The sequence below is a fragment of the Calidris pugnax genome, unplaced genomic scaffold (assembly GCF_001431845.1).
Source record: "Calidris pugnax isolate Ruff unplaced genomic scaffold, ASM143184v1 scaffold349, whole genome shotgun sequence".
Classification (NCBI taxonomy): domain Eukaryota; kingdom Metazoa; phylum Chordata; class Aves; order Charadriiformes; family Scolopacidae; genus Calidris; species Calidris pugnax.
The window spans coordinates 998,187-1,016,475 of NW_015091088.1; the positions used below are offsets into that span (position 1 = coordinate 998,187).

Sequence of the window (18,289 nt, forward strand, 5' to 3'; positions counted from 1 at the left end):
GGTATGATTTCCGAGAGCCCAGACACCCAGCCAAGCTCACAGCTGGAGAGGTGTCCTTATGTGTGCCACCTTCAGGCTACGGCTGAAGAGCCCTCTCAGTTCATGCTTCACGTCCCTGCTATTTTCCTGTACGATAACGATCTTCCACGGCTCGTGGAGATGACTCTTCCCCTCCCTCCTGTTTCTGTTGCAGCAGGTAGTTGCTAGTCCTTCTGCTCCAGAGGAGGGGATGTAGCTCCCGTCGGAGGCGATCAGTGCTGCGCCAGTATTTCCTGGGGAGGTGGTTTCGACACGCTGCTTAGGGATGGGTCTGAACATAGTCCTGTCAGCAGCACCATGTGCTCCGACACAGCAGGTTCTTTACTGGGAATGTAAAGTTTTCAAAGCCTCGGCGGTAGCCCCTCTGGATCTGCCTTGTACTCTTTCCCAAAGCAAGCGCTGCCACGCAGGATGACATACAAATGCATCTGTTGAAAGAGAACTGGAACAAAATTAAACCCCATGTAAGATTCACAGAAAATTCCCCTTTGGTTACCTGATCCCCACGTTTTAGTTTTGGTGTTTGATCTATGTGGTGTCAAGGCTGCTAACACTTCGTAAGTAAATTGGTGTTTCATTGAAAGCACTTTGCCCAAAAGCCTGTGAATTTTAGGTGCTTTTTCACTTCTAATATCCATACCTTTTACTTTACTTGCTTCCAAGCCAGCCTGAGGTTATACGGTGTCTGTGCTAAATTAATGTTTGACTTTGCAGTCTGTGTGCTGTGCAGCCCAGCACCTCCTCCATTTGCAGTAAGTAAATATGCAAGTGTTACGCTGCCCTTGAAACCCGTGCTCTGTGACAAAGGTTGTGCGCCGAGACGAGCCCGAAAAGCCAAGTTTCCGTGGGTCACAGCCTTTCCTGTCAGCGGCGCGTTAATCAGAAACCCACCCCGGGTTATCTGTGAAAGCGTGGCACAGGGGACTTTGGACCAGGTGACGCAGGGGCAGACTTGGCCTCCTGAGAAACATGGGCCTCTCTCTCAGCCCTCTGTTGTGAAAAACTCCTCTCTGAGAGTGGAAAATAAGGAGAAGCCTGTTAAACTTGGGTTGGCCAGAAGCCGGCCATGCTCATTTCAGGAGCTGACTGCAGGGGTGGCACGGTCCTGCTGCATGACCTTTGGGAAATTACTTTATTTCAGCCTACCCCAGCCTGTTGAAGAGCCGAAGGCATCAGCTCTTCAGGGAAATGCTTCACAATGGTACTTGACTTAGACCAGTCGTTCATGGCCACAACTAGCTTTCAGATGTAACACTCCATAAAAATTACTACTGCTATCACTTTCTTGCAAAGAAAGCTAAAACTCATTGGTTTTGGATGATTTCCACTTAGAGGTTAATATCTGAAAACCAGATAAAAAGTTGCACAGCTTGTGTGAATGAAAGACTGAGTTTTCACAAGGTAGTATCCATACAGGAGTACGTCGGGAAGATATTTCCTTTTCTTATTGCTTGTGCAACAATGAAAAAAATATTTGGTGTCTGTTGCATTATATCAGCTTATCTACAAGGGCAGATTTAGTGTGAGGACCCATCAAATTGTTCACTGTTCCACTTGTCTGGGGTGACAAGTTCAGCTGTACCATAATTAAGCCCTCATTTTTCTGTGGTAGCTACACCTGGCAGCTATAACTGATAACTGAGTTTCTCTGAAGTCCTTTGGCCTCTGTGGGTCAATACTGCACACAATTTGACTCTCTGAGGCCTAACATGCTTGGCAGAAGTATTAGCACTGTGGAAAACCGAGTATTTGTACAACCTTCTCAAGGCGGTGACCTTGCCTGTGCCTCAAGGCAAACTGAATTTGAGCTGGCTCCATAACCCAAATACCAGCGTGCCACTCTTCCACTTCCAGATCTCACCACTCCAAGTCTCAGTTTCCAGCCTTGCCAAAGACAGGACTGGCAGTCTCATGACATGAGACGTGACAGTGATATAATCTAGATCTGATCCAGAGGAGTGGGCAGTGCTTGTCCAGAGTCTTCTGCTGAAATGCTTCTGACACCAGAAAGCACCCAGTTGCCAAATGCAGACCTTTTTCAAAGAATCATGGTCTCTTCCCCCCCCCTCTTTGTTGGGAAGATCTGAGAGGTCTTGAGTGGAGTGCTTAATCCAAGTGGGAGAGAGAAATGGCATGTCTGGATCTCACCCTGTGTCCACCTAGTGCACCTCTCTGGGAGCAGCTCTCAAGACCAGGTGGAGCAAGACTGCTACGAGCAGTTCCTGGAGCTGGTTAGGCAGGGTCTTAAGTACAGATAAGCTCTTTCAGATAAAATCCTTCATTCTGCCTGGGGATCTCAGAGGCAATAGCCACAGCTGAGACTCCAAGCAGCTCTGTGGAATAGACGGTTGTTATTATTTCCACTTACGGCTTGGGGATCAACGAGGCACTGAGAGGCTAATGTGATGTGGCAAGTGTCCTGGCGCAAGCCTGAGAAGCTGGCAGAAGATGACAGGTCTCTCCCTTCCCTGTGTGTTCATCACAGTGGTCTTCCTCACAGGTTGGGAGCAGATGCTGTAAAGCAGCTGTGAGGGTTTTTTATCTAGAGGGAGAACAGGTTGACAGTTGGGTATTAATAAGACTCCTGCAAAAAACATGGCCAGGTCTTGCAGGTTGTCCCACAGCAGCAGGAGTGTGTCTAGCAGCTGTAGGGAGGTCTATATGCCTTCTCTGCTCATGCCAACAGCCTGTCCTACCAGGGAGTCACAGGCTGCCACCATGGTGGCCTTAAATACCGGATTGGTGAGAGATTCCTCTTCTGCCTCTCTTTTTGCAGGCAAAAGGGGAGGTGAGGTGAGTGCAGATTGGCATGAGGGAATGCCACACCTGAAAGCACCCACAGCAAATGGTGGCATCTTGGAGATCTGAGCAGGCTGGTGTGCATTGGGCACACAGGGCTCACCTTGCCACAGCAGCTGGCCGTGCATGGTCCCTGCAGGTTTGCCCTGGGCTCTGAGGAACCCCCCTCAGGAGTCCAGGCTCAGGGAAGGAATTCCTGCTTTTGGGGACACATCTGCTGGCTCCAGCCACAGCCCATTGCTGCACTGACAGTCACATGCGTGCCCCTGGCCACTTGTGAGGACACTGCAGCATGCCTGGCGTGTAGAGAAAGCCTCTCCACCCAACCTGACCAGACTCGCTGGTGTCCCTTAGCCCAGCATCACTGAGCATGGACAACCCCATCCCTGTGCAAGGCTGTGCAAGATCCAGATCAACAGCAAACCCAGCACATGGACACAGTCCTTGTTGCACTATGCGGCAGGTTTTAGTAGCTAATCTGACCTACTGGACCTAGTGATGCAGATTTTCTCCTTAAACACATGCATTAAAATGCACATTGCTCTAGGGATCCTAGATTAGACAAAATGAATCACTCCTCCCCAAATCAGGGCTGAAAGATCATGGCAGATGAGGCAGTATCACAAAACCAGGTCTCACAACATAGCCTAGATTTTCCTGTTGCTCCTCTATGAGTACACATCTGTGTACCAGGCCTGGAAAGGATCTCCTAGGTTGGGAGCAGCCACCGAGTCCCAGCCTCTGAGTCCTTCCCAGGGTCAGCAGTGGTCCTCTCCTCCTCGGGGAGCACCTTGACAGCGCCGCGATGGGTTGCCAGCCCGTTTCAGCTGCCCTCTGCTTGTAATTGTGAACTTGCTGGGGAATGGGAAAGCGCTGGAAGAGCTGTAACTCTGAGGCACTCCTGAAAAGCCGAGACACAGGAACGGAGCCTCTGCCTGCAAAGCAAACCTCTGCAGGTTGCCTCGGCCATTTCTTTCCCCCATCTTCACCTTTAGGCTCCCTTTGAGCTATTTTATCATGCAGTTTCAGGGTGGGTTTTTTTTTTGTTGTCATTTTTGGGTTTTGAAATTTTAGCTGTCGTTTGAATGACTGCTCTCTTATGCCCAAGATTTATTTGGAAATTTATGTACTCCCATAAATTAAGCGTTCCCTCTCAGCTTTCAGCCAGGCACGCCTAGGCTTGCATGCAACCTTAGAACAATACGGAGAAAGGTTATCATGACTTACCTGCCACAAATTATCTATTAATAGCACCATATATGTACTTTTTTTGTTGGTTTTTTTTTTCCCCTTCACGGCACGCTTTCCTTAGGTCCCCCTCTCAGCAGGTTTCCCCTGTTTTTGTGCGCTTTGTGTGGAGGACAGGGCGGGCAGGAGAGGGGCGACCTTTTTGGTGCTGGCTCTGCCCCTGTGTCCCCGGCGCTGCCTTCCCCACGGGGTGTTTGCAGGGAGGGTGGGACGGCAAGCTGCTGGCAGCCTGGTAAAACATTGACCGGCGTAGGCAGCGGTGGCCAGGCAGGTGCCCGGGGAAGGAGGCAGCAGGAGCCCAGCGGCAGCCAGCACCCACGGGAGCACACCGGCTTCTCCCCAGGTACCCTTTCCCACTTCCCATTTTCCAGGCTTTGGGAGGCAGAAGGGCAGTGGCTCCTGGTCATAAAGTTTGCCAAAGCTTCGCTCCCTAGAAGTCGGAAGAGGAGTCAGCGTTATTTTGTAGTTTGCTTGCGTCAACTGTAGGTGACTGCGTGGTGTCATCTGAAGCACGGGTTGATTAACCCATGCTTCGTTAGCTAGTTGTTTCGATTGTGGTGTATCTTCAGTTAAAAAACCAAACAAACGAAATTAGTGCATGGTTGCATTTGTGAACTTCATGTTTTTCTAATAAAACTCCAAACAGCTGGCTTCTGCTCATCTTCTAACTGAAGAGTAGGAACCAGGAGTCAGAGTTTCTAATGAAAACGTGCAGTCTAATTATTGCAACAGGGATGTGGGTAGTGACTCATGCTGAAAAATACTTGCTGATTTTTGAACGAGCTTTGCAAAAATAGGCAAAGTGACTAATTTTTTTCAAGATTTTTTCCATGTTCCAAGGTAGCAGACAGAAAAAAATATCAGGATTGAAGTTCCTGCTATTCATGTTTGCTCAGTTACTGAAAGTTTCTACCACACTGTGAAAGCTGACTTGTTCATGCAGGAACCATCTTCTGTGTGTGCTTTGCTGGTCTGGATGTGTCTTTATAGAAGTACATATGGTGATTCCCCAGAAATAATCATCTTTTACATCCCAGGTGACAGTCAAGTAATACTGAAAGGGGAGTTTTCACAGATGGCTCGGTGTGAAGTGGCTGAACTGTAGTCAGTATTCACAGTTTATTTACAGTGTGGTTTGTGTGCAAAGCAAAATGCAAGAAAAAGAATGATTTTTAAAGTTGTTGCTTCCAACTTATCAGTGTCGGGCCCTAGCTGTACTTGCTGCTTGCTTCAGTCCTCCCTGATGTGACAGATTTTCTTGATGTGTTTGCTAATTGGGCTTGCACATGACATGCTATTTATGTTTAGTAAGTGCTTAGTGGTGCTAGGCAGTACTGAAGTGTGGTAACACATTTATTTTATTAAAAGTAGTCTAAATGTGGCTTCAGTTCTTAGCAGCACTAAAACTCCTAGAGCAAAGTGCAGGAAAAAATTACTGGAGAACAAAGCAACTGGTTTCCCGCAAGTATCTGCTTTAAAGTATTGAAATGTGAGTCAAGAAAAATTTTGGTAAAGGCTGCACTGCAATTTCAGTCTGTCGGTGAATTTGTAGACGTAAAGTATGACTATGATTAAAGCGTGTGATTTTCTTGTGTGTCATAGCTGATGTGTGATTCTTGCCCTTTTCTCCCAGGAATGGTGGTTCCAGTATTTGACACTAAACTGGATTGATGTAGAAGTTTCTTTTGCAGTTACTAGAGTTCAAATCTTATCACAGAGCTCACAGAGACTGAATTTAAAAAGATAAATATCTAAGACAAAAGACAGTGATGACAATGTTATCTTGTCTATTTTCATACAAAGCTAGTGGTCTAGCTGGTCACTATAAGGGAGATTATGTGGCTTAAATGGAAGAAATACGACTGTTGACAAAATCTGTTCAGTCTTCGAGTCCTGTTTGCACTACAGAGGGCTTCTTTCAGAGCAACTCCAACCCCTTTCCATCACTGAATCAGGGAATCAGGGAAAAATGTGATCAGATAGAGAGGTTTCAGGACAAGGGGGTCATAACTGTCTGTAAATTATGAACAACTTAAATTCTTTCAGTAAATAATAACATACTATTATGCACTAAAATGAAGCAAGGAGATTTCATGTCACATGCTGCATTTTCAGCACAGCTGTTTACCAAGTTTCAGTTGGTTAAACCTGTGTACATACACCAAGAGGAGCGGGGCTGCACAGGGATCACCAGGACAGCATGGGCTGCAAAATCTTTTTTGGGATCTATAAGGTGGAAAAGATTGGCAATAATGCTTCACCTGGGCTGGTTACAGAGTCGCTAGTTGAAATGTGGCGTCACCCTTAGAGGCAGTTTCTGTGACACAGGTGTTACTGCTAGACCTATGCAAAATAAAATATAATGGATCCCGCAGAGACCTAACAGTGTCGCTTTTCCAAATTTCCCTTCACAGGAAAGGAGAAATACTTATATTTGAACCAGCAATGCCCATAGTAAAGGGATATATTAGAAAGGGAATAATCTCTACAGATACTTTGGGAAAGAGTGATACTCGGTCAGCAGAGATGCGGATTTTTCAGATGGCAAAAAAAAAAGGAAACACTGCCAAACAAAAAACCCCATACCACCAGAACTGCAGAAGATTAGCCGGGACAGGGCAAAACTCTGCTGTCTCCTCCCCAGACAGCCCCAGGGACACCCACTTTCCTGCAGTGCCAGGGTCCCGTGGGCTGAGCAGTGCCCTCGCAGGGGCAGGAGCAGCCTTGGTCCCTGCTCTCCGTGTGCAGGTGACGGGGCTGTCACCGGGAGGGTACCACGAGGAGTGTCCAGGCTGTGCCCCAGCCACCGCCTGCACTCCAGCCCTCTTCCAGCAGCTTTCATTTGTTTATTGTGCTTGTTTGTGTGGCAGCCATCACACCACAGACGAGGTGTCGCAATCGCTTTCCTTGATTTCCTCATCAGAAAGATGTTTAAAACAAACCACTTGTGTCAGGCAGGTTACTTGGGGCTTGCTGTGCTGGAAACTCTTTGCTTAAGGACATAGCCCATGTGGAGACCTTCACAGTCATTATTTTTCCCCCTGACACAGCAGCCGCATGGCACCTGGGTAAGGAGGTCTCCTGGCAGGAGTCTTGTTTCTTCTATGGCAATCTGTCTCCCTGCTTTTCTCTCTCTGAATATTGGAAAAATCTTTTCTATAGCCATCCACTAGTACAACACTCATGTGACCAGAATATCTCCTTTGTGTGACTTCGGGAACAATTTAAAACTTTAGCACTTAATTAGTTTATTATCTTAAGGCAGAATTGTGATTTTACTGGAGGATTTTTGCCTTTTGTAGGACTAAGAGTTTTCTGAGGCAAACAATCTACCTTTTCAGAGCCAGTTGCAGGAGCATATTTTTGTGACAATGAGCTGGTTTTGCTCTTCCTGTTCCGGTGAATGAAATGATCAGGTAAAATACAAACCTTGAAGGACAGTGATTAGAGACAAGCAAATTTACCCTTGCACGTTTCCCACTGAGCATAATGCATTGAAACCCCAGCTTTTCAATTTTGCCAAAATAACACAAAGTGTTAACCCATGAATTGCAGCTGAGCATGAAATATAATTTCTGCGAAATGAAGTAACTTTAATTATTTTAATTACCAAAATTATTTTGGATGCATGTATAAGCAGTTCCCAATGATGTCAATGAGAAATGAATGCTTAGATCTTGATTTAGTTTTTCCTTCTTTGCAATGTGTACTTTCAGTGAGAATACCTCTTTATGCAATTTGTTGCTCTCAGTAATAACTTTCAGAACTTTTGTTCTCATCAGAAGTCAGGTGTCACACAGATCAGAGTGCAGTGTGTAGCTGATGAGTGAAGATATCTATCCAAATGAATGGCAGCCCTGCTTCCCCTTCCCCAGTCCTGGGTCACAGTTTCCCTTTACTTCCAGTATCTAGCAACTGCTGTCAATATCAAACAGTATTTGCTTACATGCTGCAAGGCAAAAGTAGAAACAATAACCAATAAATTTAGCAGAAATATTTTTTTAATGGCTGTCTAAACAAAGGCTTACTTCTCCTACAGTATCCTGACTCGTGGATTTACTGGTCATATTCCCTGGATCTCCCAGGCTATGAGATTGAAAACAAGACACTGAGCAAAAGCTGAAGTGCCATTTAACCTTTGTATTTGGAAGGAATCAACTTTGAGAGGTCGTCAGGTTGCCTGTCTTGTATCTAATGAGTATTTGGCTTAAAAATGAAACGCATTGTTCAAATCAAAACCTTTTGGTTGTTCCATGAAAGTCATGTTTTGCAGATGTGCATCCTCTACTGACTTTTCATCCTTTCTGAAGAGCTGCAGAGAATAGTCATTATTCCAGTCCTTCCTACCTCCTGCAAAGATATTATCAGACAAATGCTGTGGCACTACAGCAGTGATGTATTCTTTTAATGGCCTCCAGAAAAAACTGCACATCTTGCTTGGATCTTCTTTCCTCTGGACAGTTTTTGAGCCGCATTAAAAAAAGCATGGCCATCAGGATGAGGGAGGTAATTCTTTTACTCTACTCTGTGCTGGTGAGACCCCACCTGGAGTACTGCGTTCAGCTCTGGGGTCCTCAACATATGAAGGACATGGAACTATTGGAGTGAGTCCAGAGGAGGGTCACAAAGATGATCAGAGGGCTGGAGCATCTCTTCTATGAAGACAGGCTGGGAGAGTTGAGGTTGTTCAGCCTGGAGAAGAGAAGGCTCTGGGGAGACCTTATAGTGGCCTTCCAGTACTGAAAGGGGGCCTACTGCAGGGATGAGGCAGGACTCTTTCCCAGGGATTGTAGTGACAAGACAAGGGGTAACTGTTTTAAACTGAAAGAGGGTAGATTTTGATTAGATTTTAGGAATAAATTCTTTACTGTGAGGGCGGTGAGACACTGGCACAAGTTGCCCAGAGAAGTTGTGGATGCCCCACCCCTGGAGGTGTTCAAGGCCAGGCTGGATGGGGCTTTGAGCCATCCCAACAGCAGGACAGGGCAGATGTGCCAGCCAGCCACTCTTGGTGCCATGCGTGCTCCTGGGGCCATCTCCCCTGGGACCACTGCCAACCTGCCCATTTGCTCCCCTGCTCCCAGTCTGCACAGGCAGACACAAGGGACCAGGGACACGATGGGGACGTTGCTCAATGCCCAAACTGTACAACCCCCCGCAACTGCCCAGTGAGGATCCTCACTAAGCCAGCACCATTAACGCCCAAGCCTGAGATTCTCACTGTTCAGTAATTGTCACATCAGGGAAATCCCAGAAGCAGCTTAGCTGAGGGACTTTTGCACTAAAATCGAACTCATGAGGAATGCACATCTGTGATTTTAAACCACTGCATTTTCAATATGATCCCTTCCTAAGTGTGACTGTGGGTGGCATCGTGAAATGCAGCAATACATGTAAAAGCGGTTGAGCAGCTATGGAGAAGGGAATATTTTGAAATATTTGTCTACAGTGTGAGGTTGCTAAATCACCAGCATAGTGTGGTCATACAAAACACAAAGTCAAAATAGGCAGTTCTCAAAAAAGCTTTGGACAATAAGGTTTTGAGATACTGTTTTTGGAAAAAAAAAAAAAGAAGAAAAAGCTGCAAATAAGGGAGTGAACAAGAAAGGTGGGATGGGGTTGTTTGGCTTTTTGATTAAAACCTCTTCTTTTATGGAGTTTGTAGCCTGGCATATGATTTTCTATCAGTGTTGCCTGTTCTTTGATAGCCAGGTGTTTAACAAATCAGCCCTACAGAAACTGCTTGCAAATACACTTTCCCATCAATGCTCAGTTTCTCAGTGAAGCGTGAGCGAGTTTTCTTACATATCTCATGTATTTTGCAAGGTCTGCTCGCTCCAAGGGAATAGTGATGACTGAAACTCTACCCGGTGAAGCCACTAGCAAAACAGCTCTGGGATCAGCTAGTAGAGGTGGTTTGTAAATAATTCCTTGCTATATCTTTCATCTTATTAACCAGAGGAACACTTTGTCTGGTGCTGAGGACTCGTTCTGTAGTAGGTGAAGATCCACAGGGCACTTAGCTCTGAAATCTCAGCACAAGATACTAAATTAGGGACCGAAAGAAAGACTAGGTATGGCAAGGCTGTAGCCCTTGTACTGCTGGCATGGCCAGGTATGATTTCCGAGAGCCCAGACACCCAGCCAAGCTCACAGCTGGAGAGGTGTCCTTATGTGTGCCACCTTCAGGCTACGGCTGAAGAGCCCTCTCAGTTCATGCTTCACGTCCCTGCTATTTTCCTGTACGATAACGATCTTCCACGGCTCGTGGAGATGACTCTTCCCCTCCCTCCTGTTTCTGTTGCAGCAGGTAGTTGCTAGTCCTTCTGCTCCAGAGGAGGGGATGTAGCTCCCGTCGGAGGCGATCAGTGCTGCGCCAGTATTTCCTGGGGAGGTGGTTTCGACACGCTGCTTAGGGATGGGTCTGAACATAGTCCTGTCAGCAGCACCATGTGCTCCGACACAGCAGGTTCTTTACTGGGAATGTAAAGTTTTCAAAGCCTCGGCGGTAGCCCCTCTGGATCTGCCTTGTACTCTTTCCCAAAGCAAGCGCTGCCACGCAGGATGACATACAAATGCATCTGTTGAAAGAGAACTGGAACAAAATTAAACCCCATGTAAGATTCACAGAAAATTCCCCTTTGGTTACCTGATCCCCACGTTTTAGTTTTGGTGTTTGATCTATGTGGTGTCAAGGCTGCTAACACTTCGTAAGTAAATTGGTGTTTCATTGAAAGCACTTTGCCCAAAAGCCTGTGAATTTTAGGTGCTTTTTCACTTCTAATATCCATACCTTTTACTTTACTTGCTTCCAAGCCAGCCTGAGGTTATACGGTGTCTGTGCTAAATTAATGTTTGACTTTGCAGTCTGTGTGCTGTGCAGCCCAGCACCTCCTCCATTTGCAGTAAGTAAATATGCAAGTGTTACGCTGCCCTTGAAACCCGTGCTCTGTGACAAAGGTTGTGCGCCGAGACGAGCCCGAAAAGCCAAGTTTCCGTGGGTCACAGCCTTTCCTGTCAGCGGCGCGTTAATCAGAAACCCACCCCGGGTTATCTGTGAAAGCGTGGCACAGGGGACTTTGGACCAGGTGACGCAGGGGCAGACTTGGCCTCCTGAGAAACATGGGCCTCTCTCTCAGCCCTCTGTTGTGAAAAACTCCTCTCTGAGAGTGGAAAATAAGGAGAAGCCTGTTAAACTTGGGTTGGCCAGAAGCCGGCCATGCTCATTTCAGGAGCTGACTGCAGGGGTGGCACGGTCCTGCTGCATGACCTTTGGGAAATTACTTTATTTCAGCCTACCCCAGCCTGTTGAAGAGCCGAAGGCATCAGCTCTTCAGGGAAATGCTTCACAATGGTACTTGACTTAGACCAGTCGTTCATGGCCACAACTAGCTTTCAGATGTAACACTCCATAAAAATTACTACTGCTATCACTTTCTTGCAAAGAAAGCTAAAACTCATTGGTTTTGGATGATTTCCACTTAGAGGTTAATATCTGAAAACCAGATAAAAAGTTGCACAGCTTGTGTGAATGAAAGACTGAGTTTTCACAAGGTAGTATCCATACAGGAGTACGTCGGGAAGATATTTCCTTTTCTTATTGCTTGTGCAACAATGAAAAAAATATTTGGTGTCTGTTGCATTATATCAGCTTATCTACAAGGGCAGATTTAGTGTGAGGACCCATCAAATTGTTCACTGTTCCACTTGTCTGGGGTGACAAGTTCAGCTGTACCATAATTAAGCCCTCATTTTTCTGTGGTAGCTACACCTGGCAGCTATAACTGATAACTGAGTTTCTCTGAAGTCCTTTGGCCTCTGTGGGTCAATACTGCACACAATTTGACTCTCTGAGGCCTAACATGCTTGGCAGAAGTATTAGCACTGTGGAAAACCGAGTATTTGTACAACCTTCTCAAGGCGGTGACCTTGCCTGTGCCTCAAGGCAAACTGAATTTGAGCTGGCTCCATAACCCAAATACCAGCGTGCCACTCTTCCACTTCCAGATCTCACCACTCCAAGTCTCAGTTTCCAGCCTTGCCAAAGACAGGACTGGCAGTCTCATGACATGAGACGTGACAGTGATATAATCTAGATCTGATCCAGAGGAGTGGGCAGTGCTTGTCCAGAGTCTTCTGCTGAAATGCTTCTGACACCAGAAAGCACCCAGTTGCCAAATGCAGACCTTTTTCAAAGAATCATGGTCTCTTCCCCCCCCCTCTTTGTTGGGAAGATCTGAGAGGTCTTGAGTGGAGTGCTTAATCCAAGTGGGAGAGAGAAATGGCATGTCTGGATCTCACCCTGTGTCCACCTAGTGCACCTCTCTGGGAGCAGCTCTCAAGACCAGGTGGAGCAAGACTGCTACGAGCAGTTCCTGGAGCTGGTTAGGCAGGGTCTTAAGTACAGATAAGCTCTTTCAGATAAAATCCTTCATTCTGCCTGGGGATCTCAGAGGCAATAGCCACAGCTGAGACTCCAAGCAGCTCTGTGGAATAGACGGTTGTTATTATTTCCACTTACGGCTTGGGGATCAACGAGGCACTGAGAGGCTAATGTGATGTGGCAAGTGTCCTGGCGCAAGCCTGAGAAGCTGGCAGAAGATGACAGGTCTCTCCCTTCCCTGTGTGTTCATCACAGTGGTCTTCCTCACAGGTTGGGAGCAGATGCTGTAAAGCAGCTGTGAGGGTTTTTTATCTAGAGGGAGAACAGGTTGACAGTTGGGTATTAATAAGACTCCTGCAAAAAACATGGCCAGGTCTTGCAGGTTGTCCCACAGCAGCAGGAGTGTGTCTAGCAGCTGTAGGGAGGTCTATATGCCTTCTCTGCTCATGCCAACAGCCTGTCCTACCAGGGAGTCACAGGCTGCCACCATGGTGGCCTTAAATACCGGATTGGTGAGAGATTCCTCTTCTGCCTCTCTTTTTGCAGGCAAAAGGGGAGGTGAGGTGAGTGCAGATTGGCATGAGGGAATGCCACACCTGAAAGCACCCACAGCAAATGGTGGCATCTTGGAGATCTGAGCAGGCTGGTGTGCATTGGGCACACAGGGCTCACCTTGCCACAGCAGCTGGCCGTGCATGGTCCCTGCAGGTTTGCCCTGGGCTCTGAGGAACCCCCCTCAGGAGTCCAGGCTCAGGGAAGGAATTCCTGCTTTTGGGGACACATCTGCTGGCTCCAGCCACAGCCCATTGCTGCACTGACAGTCACACGCGTGCCCCTGGCCACTTGTGAGGACACTGCAGCATGCCTGGCGTGTAGAGAAAGCCTCTCCACCCAACCTGACCAGACTCGCTGGTGTCCCTTAGCCCAGCATCACTGAGCATGGACAACCCCATCCCTGTGCAAGGCTGTGCAAGATCCAGATCAACAGCAAACCCAGCACATGGACACAGTCCTTGTTGCACTATGCGGCAGGTTTTAGTAGCTAATCTGACCTACTGGACCTAGTGATGCAGATTTTCTCCTTAAACACATGCATTAAAATGCACATTGCTCTAGGGATCCTAGATTAGACAAAATGAATCACTCCTCCCCAAATCAGGGCTGAAAGATCATGGCAGATGAGGCAGTATCACAAAACCAGGTCTCACAACATAGCCTAGATTTTCCTGTTGCTCCTCTATGAGTACACATCTGTGTACCAGGCCTGGAAAGGATCTCCTAGGTTGGGAGCAGCCACCGAGTCCCAGCCTCTGAGTCCTTCCCAGGATCAGCAGTGGTCCTCTCCTCCTCGGGGAGCACCTTGACAGCGCCGCGATGGGTTGCCAGCCCGTTTCAGCTGCCCTCTGCTTGTAATTGTGAACTTGCTGGGGAATGGGAAAGCGCTGGAAGAGCTGTAACTCTGAGGCACTCCTGAAAAGCCGAGACACAGGAACGGAGCCTCTGCCTGCAAAGCAAACCTCTGCAGGTTGCCTCGGCCATTTCTTTCCCCCATCTTCACTTTTAGGCTCCCTTTGAGCTATTTTATCATGCAGTTTCAGGGTGGGTTTTTTTTTTGTTGTCATTTTTGGGTTTTGAAATTTTAGCTGTCGTTTGAATGACTGCTCTCTTATGCCCAAGATTTATTTGGAAATTTATGTACTCCCATAAATTAAGCATTCCCTCTCAGCTTTCAGCCAGGCACGCCTAGGCTTGCGTGCAACCTTAGAACAATACGGAGAAAGGTTATCATGACTTACCTGCCACAAATTATCTATTAATAGCACCATATATGTACTTTTTTTGTTGGTTTTTTTTTTCCCCTTCACGGCACGCTTTCCTTAGGTCCCCCTCTCAGCAGGTTTCCCCTGTTTTTGTGCGCTTTGTGTGGAGGACAGGGCGGGCAGGAGAGGGGCGACCTTTTTGGTGCTGGCTCTGCCCCTGTGTCCCCGGCGCTGCCTTCCCCACGGGGTGTTTGCAGGGAGGGTGGGACGGCAAGCTGCTGGCAGCCTGGTAAAACATTGACCGGCGTAGGCAGCGGTGGCCAGGCAGGTGCCCGGGGAAGGAGGCAGCAGGAGCCCGGCGGCAGCCAGCACCCACGGGAGCACACCGGCTTCTCCCCAGGTACCCTTTCCCACTTCCCATTTTCCAGGCTTTGGGAGGCAGAAGGGCAGTGGCTCCTGGTCATAAAGTTTGCCAAAGCTTCGCTCCCTAGAAGTCGGAAGAGGAGTCAGCGTTATTTTGTAGTTTGCTTGCGTCAACTGTAGGTGACTGCGTGGTGTCATCTGAAGCACGGGTTGATTAACCCATGCTTCGTTAGCTAGTTGTTTCGATTGTGGTGTATCTTCAGTTAAAAAACCAAACAAACGAAATTAGTGCATGGTTGCATTTGTGAACTTCATGTTTTTCTAATAAAACTCCAAACAGCTGGCTTCTGCTCATCTTCTAACTGAAGAGTAGGAACCAGGAGTCAGAGTTTCTAATGAAAACGTGCAGTCTAATTATTGCAACAGGGATGTGGGTAGTGACTCATGCTGAAAAATACTTGCTGATTTTTGAACGAGCTTTGCAAAAATAGGCAAAGTGACTAATTTTTTTCAAGATTTTTTCCATGTTCCAAGGTAGCAGACAGAAAAAAATATCAGGATTGAAGTTCCTGCTATTCATGTTTGCTCAGTTACTGAAAGTTTCTACCACACTGTGAAAGCTGACTTGTTCATGCAGGAACCATCTTCTGTGTGTGCTTTGCTGGTCTGGATGTGTCTTTATAGAAGTACATATGGTGATTCCCCAGAAATAATCATCTTTTACATCCCAGGTGACAGTCAAGTAATACTGAAAGGGGAGTTTTCACAGATGGCTCGGTGTGAAGTGGCTGAACTGTAGTCAGTATTCACAGTTTATTTACAGTGTGGTTTGTGTGCAAAGCAAAATGCAAGAAAAAGAATGATTTTTAAAGTTGTTGCTTCCAACTTATCAGTGTCGGGCCCTAGCTGTACTTGCTGCTTGCTTCAGTCCTCCCTGATGTGACAGATTTTCTTGATGTGTTTGCTAATTGGGCTTGCACATGACATGCTATTTATGTTTAGTAAGTGCTTAGTGGTGCTAGGCAGTACTGAAGTGTGGTAACACATTTATTTTATTAAAAGTAGTCTAAATGTGGCTTCAGTTCTTAGCAGCACTAAAACTCCTAGAGCAAAGTGCAGGAAAAAATTACTGGAGAACAAAGCAACTGGTTTCCCGCAAGTATCTGCTTTAAAGTATTGAAATGTGAGTCAAGAAAAATTTTGGTAAAGGCTGCACTGCAATTTCAGTCTGTCGGTGAATTTGTAGACGTAAAGTATGACTATGATTAAAGCGTGTGATTTTCTTGTGTGTCATAGCTGATGTGTGATTCTTGCCCTTTTCTCCCAGGAATGGTGGTTCCAGTATTTGACACTAAACTGGATTGATGTAGAAGTTTCTTTTGCAGTTACTAGAGTTCAAATCTTATCACAGAGCTCACAGAGACTGAATTTAAAAAGATAAATATCTAAGACAAAAGACAGTGATGACAATGTTATCTTGTCTATTTTCATACAAAGCTAGTGGTCTAGCTGGTCACTATAAGGGAGATTATGTGGCTTAAATGGAAGAAATACGACTGTTGACAAAATCTGTTCAGTCTTCGAGTCCTGTTTGCACTACAGAGGGCTTCTTTCAGAGCAACTCCAACCCCTTTCCATCACTGAATCAGGGAATCAGGGAAAAATGTGATCAGATAGAGAGGTTTCAGGACAAGGGGGTCATAACTGTCTGTAAATTATGAACAACTTAAATTCTTTCAGTAAATAATAACATACTATTATGCACTAAAATGAAGCAAGGAGATTTCATGTCACATGCTGCATTTTCAGCACAGCTGTTTACCAAGTTTCAGTTGGTTAAACCTGTGTACATACACCAAGAGGAGCGGGGCTGCACAGGGATCACCAGGACAGCATGGGCTGCAAAATCTTTTTTGGGATCTATAAGGTGGAAAAGATTGGCAATAATGCTTCACCTGGGCTGGTTACAGAGTCGCTAGTTGAAATGTGGCGTCACCCTTAGAGGCAGTTTCTGTGACACAGGTGTTACTGCTAGACCTATGCAAAATAAAATATAATGGATCCCGCAGAGACCTAACAGTGTCGCTTTTCCAAATTTCCCTTCACAGGAAAGGAGAAATACTTATATTTGAACCAGCAATGCCCATAGTAAAGGGATATATTAGAAAGGGAATAATCTCTACAGATACTTTGGGAAAGAGTGATACTCGGTCAGCAGAGATGCGGATTTTTCAGATGGCAAAAAAAAAAGGAAACACTGCCAAACAAAAAACCCCATACCACCAGAACTGCAGAAGATTAGCCGGGACAGGGCAAAACTCTGCTGTCTCCTCCCCAGACAGCCCCAGGGACACCCACTTTCCTGCAGTGCCAGGGTCCCGTGGGCTGAGCAGTGCCCTCGCAGGGGCAGGAGCAGCCTTGGTCCCTGCTCTCCGTGTGCAGGTGACGGGGCTGTCACCGGGAGGGTACCACGAGGAGTGTCCAGGCTGTGCCCCAGCCACCGCCTGCACTCCAGCCCTCTTCCAGCAGCTTTCATTTGTTTATTGTGCTTGTTTGTGTGGCAGCCATCACACCACAGACGAGGTGTCGCAATCGCTTTCCTTGATTTCCTCATCAGAAAGATGTTTAAAACAAACCACTTGTGTCAGGCAGGTTACTTGGGGCTTGCTGTGCTGGAAACTCTTTGCTTAAGGACATAGCCCATGTGGAGACCTTCACAGTCATTATTTTTCCCCCTGACACAGCAGCCGCATGGCACCTGGGTAAGGAGGTCTCCTGGCAGGAGTCTTGTTTCTTCTATGGCAATCTGTCTCCCTGCTTTTCTCTCTCTGAATATTGGAAAAAATCTTTTCTATAGCCATCCACTAGTACAACACTCATGTGACCAGAATATCTCCTTTGTGTGACTTCGGGAACAATTTAAAACTTTAGCATTTAATTAGTTTATTATCTTAAGGCAGAATTGTGATTTTACTGGAGGATTTTTGCCTTTTGTAGGACTAAGAGTTTTCTGAGGCAAACAATCTACCTTTTCAGAGCCAGTTGCAGGAGCATATTTTTGTGACAATGAGCTGGTTTTGCTCTTCCTGTTCCGGTGAATGAAATGATCAGGTAAAATACAAACCTTGAAGGACAGTGATTAGAGACAAGCAAATTTACCCTTGCACGTTTCCCACTGAGCATAATGCATTGAAACCCCAGCTTTTCAATTTTGCCAAAATAACACAAAGTGTTAACCCATGAATTGCAGCTGAGCATGAAATATAATTTCTGCGAAATGAAGTAACTTTAATTATTTTAATTACCAAAATTATTTTGGATGCATGTATAAGCAGTTCCCAATGATGTCAATGAGAAATGAATGCTTAGATCTTGATTTAGTTTTTCCTTCTTTGCAATGTGTACTTTCAGTGAGAATACCTCTTTATGCAATTTGTTGCTCTCAGTAATAACTTTCAGAACTTTTGTTCTCATCAGAAGTCAGGTGTCACACAGATCAGAGTGCAGTGTGTAGCTGATGAGTGAAGATATCTATCCAAATGAATGGCAGCCCTGCTTCCCCTTCCCCAGTCCTGGGTCACAGTTTCCCTTTACTTCCAGTATCTAGCAACTGCTGTCAATATCAAACAGTATTTGCTTACATGCTGCAAGGCAAAAGTAGAAACAATAACCAATAAATTTAGCAGAAATATTTTTT

At 46.3% G+C, this 18,289-nt stretch overlaps 1 protein-coding gene across 4 annotated transcripts in view; it reads left to right on the forward strand.

Moving 5' to 3' along the window:
* RBM47 (RNA binding motif protein 47) overlaps positions 1-18,289 on the forward strand; it is a 93,299-nt gene that overhangs the window by 33,186 nt on the left and 41,824 nt on the right. Inside the window, exon 1 of one of the 4 annotated variants that reach the window (XM_014957857.1) lies at positions 14,556-14,629. The exons of the other annotated variants lie outside the window; for them this stretch is intronic. The gene's annotated coding sequence lies outside the window, so the exon portion shown is untranslated. Of the gene's footprint in view, positions 1-14,555; positions 14,630-18,289 lie in introns of those variants that run through there. 4 annotated transcript variants of the gene reach the window in all.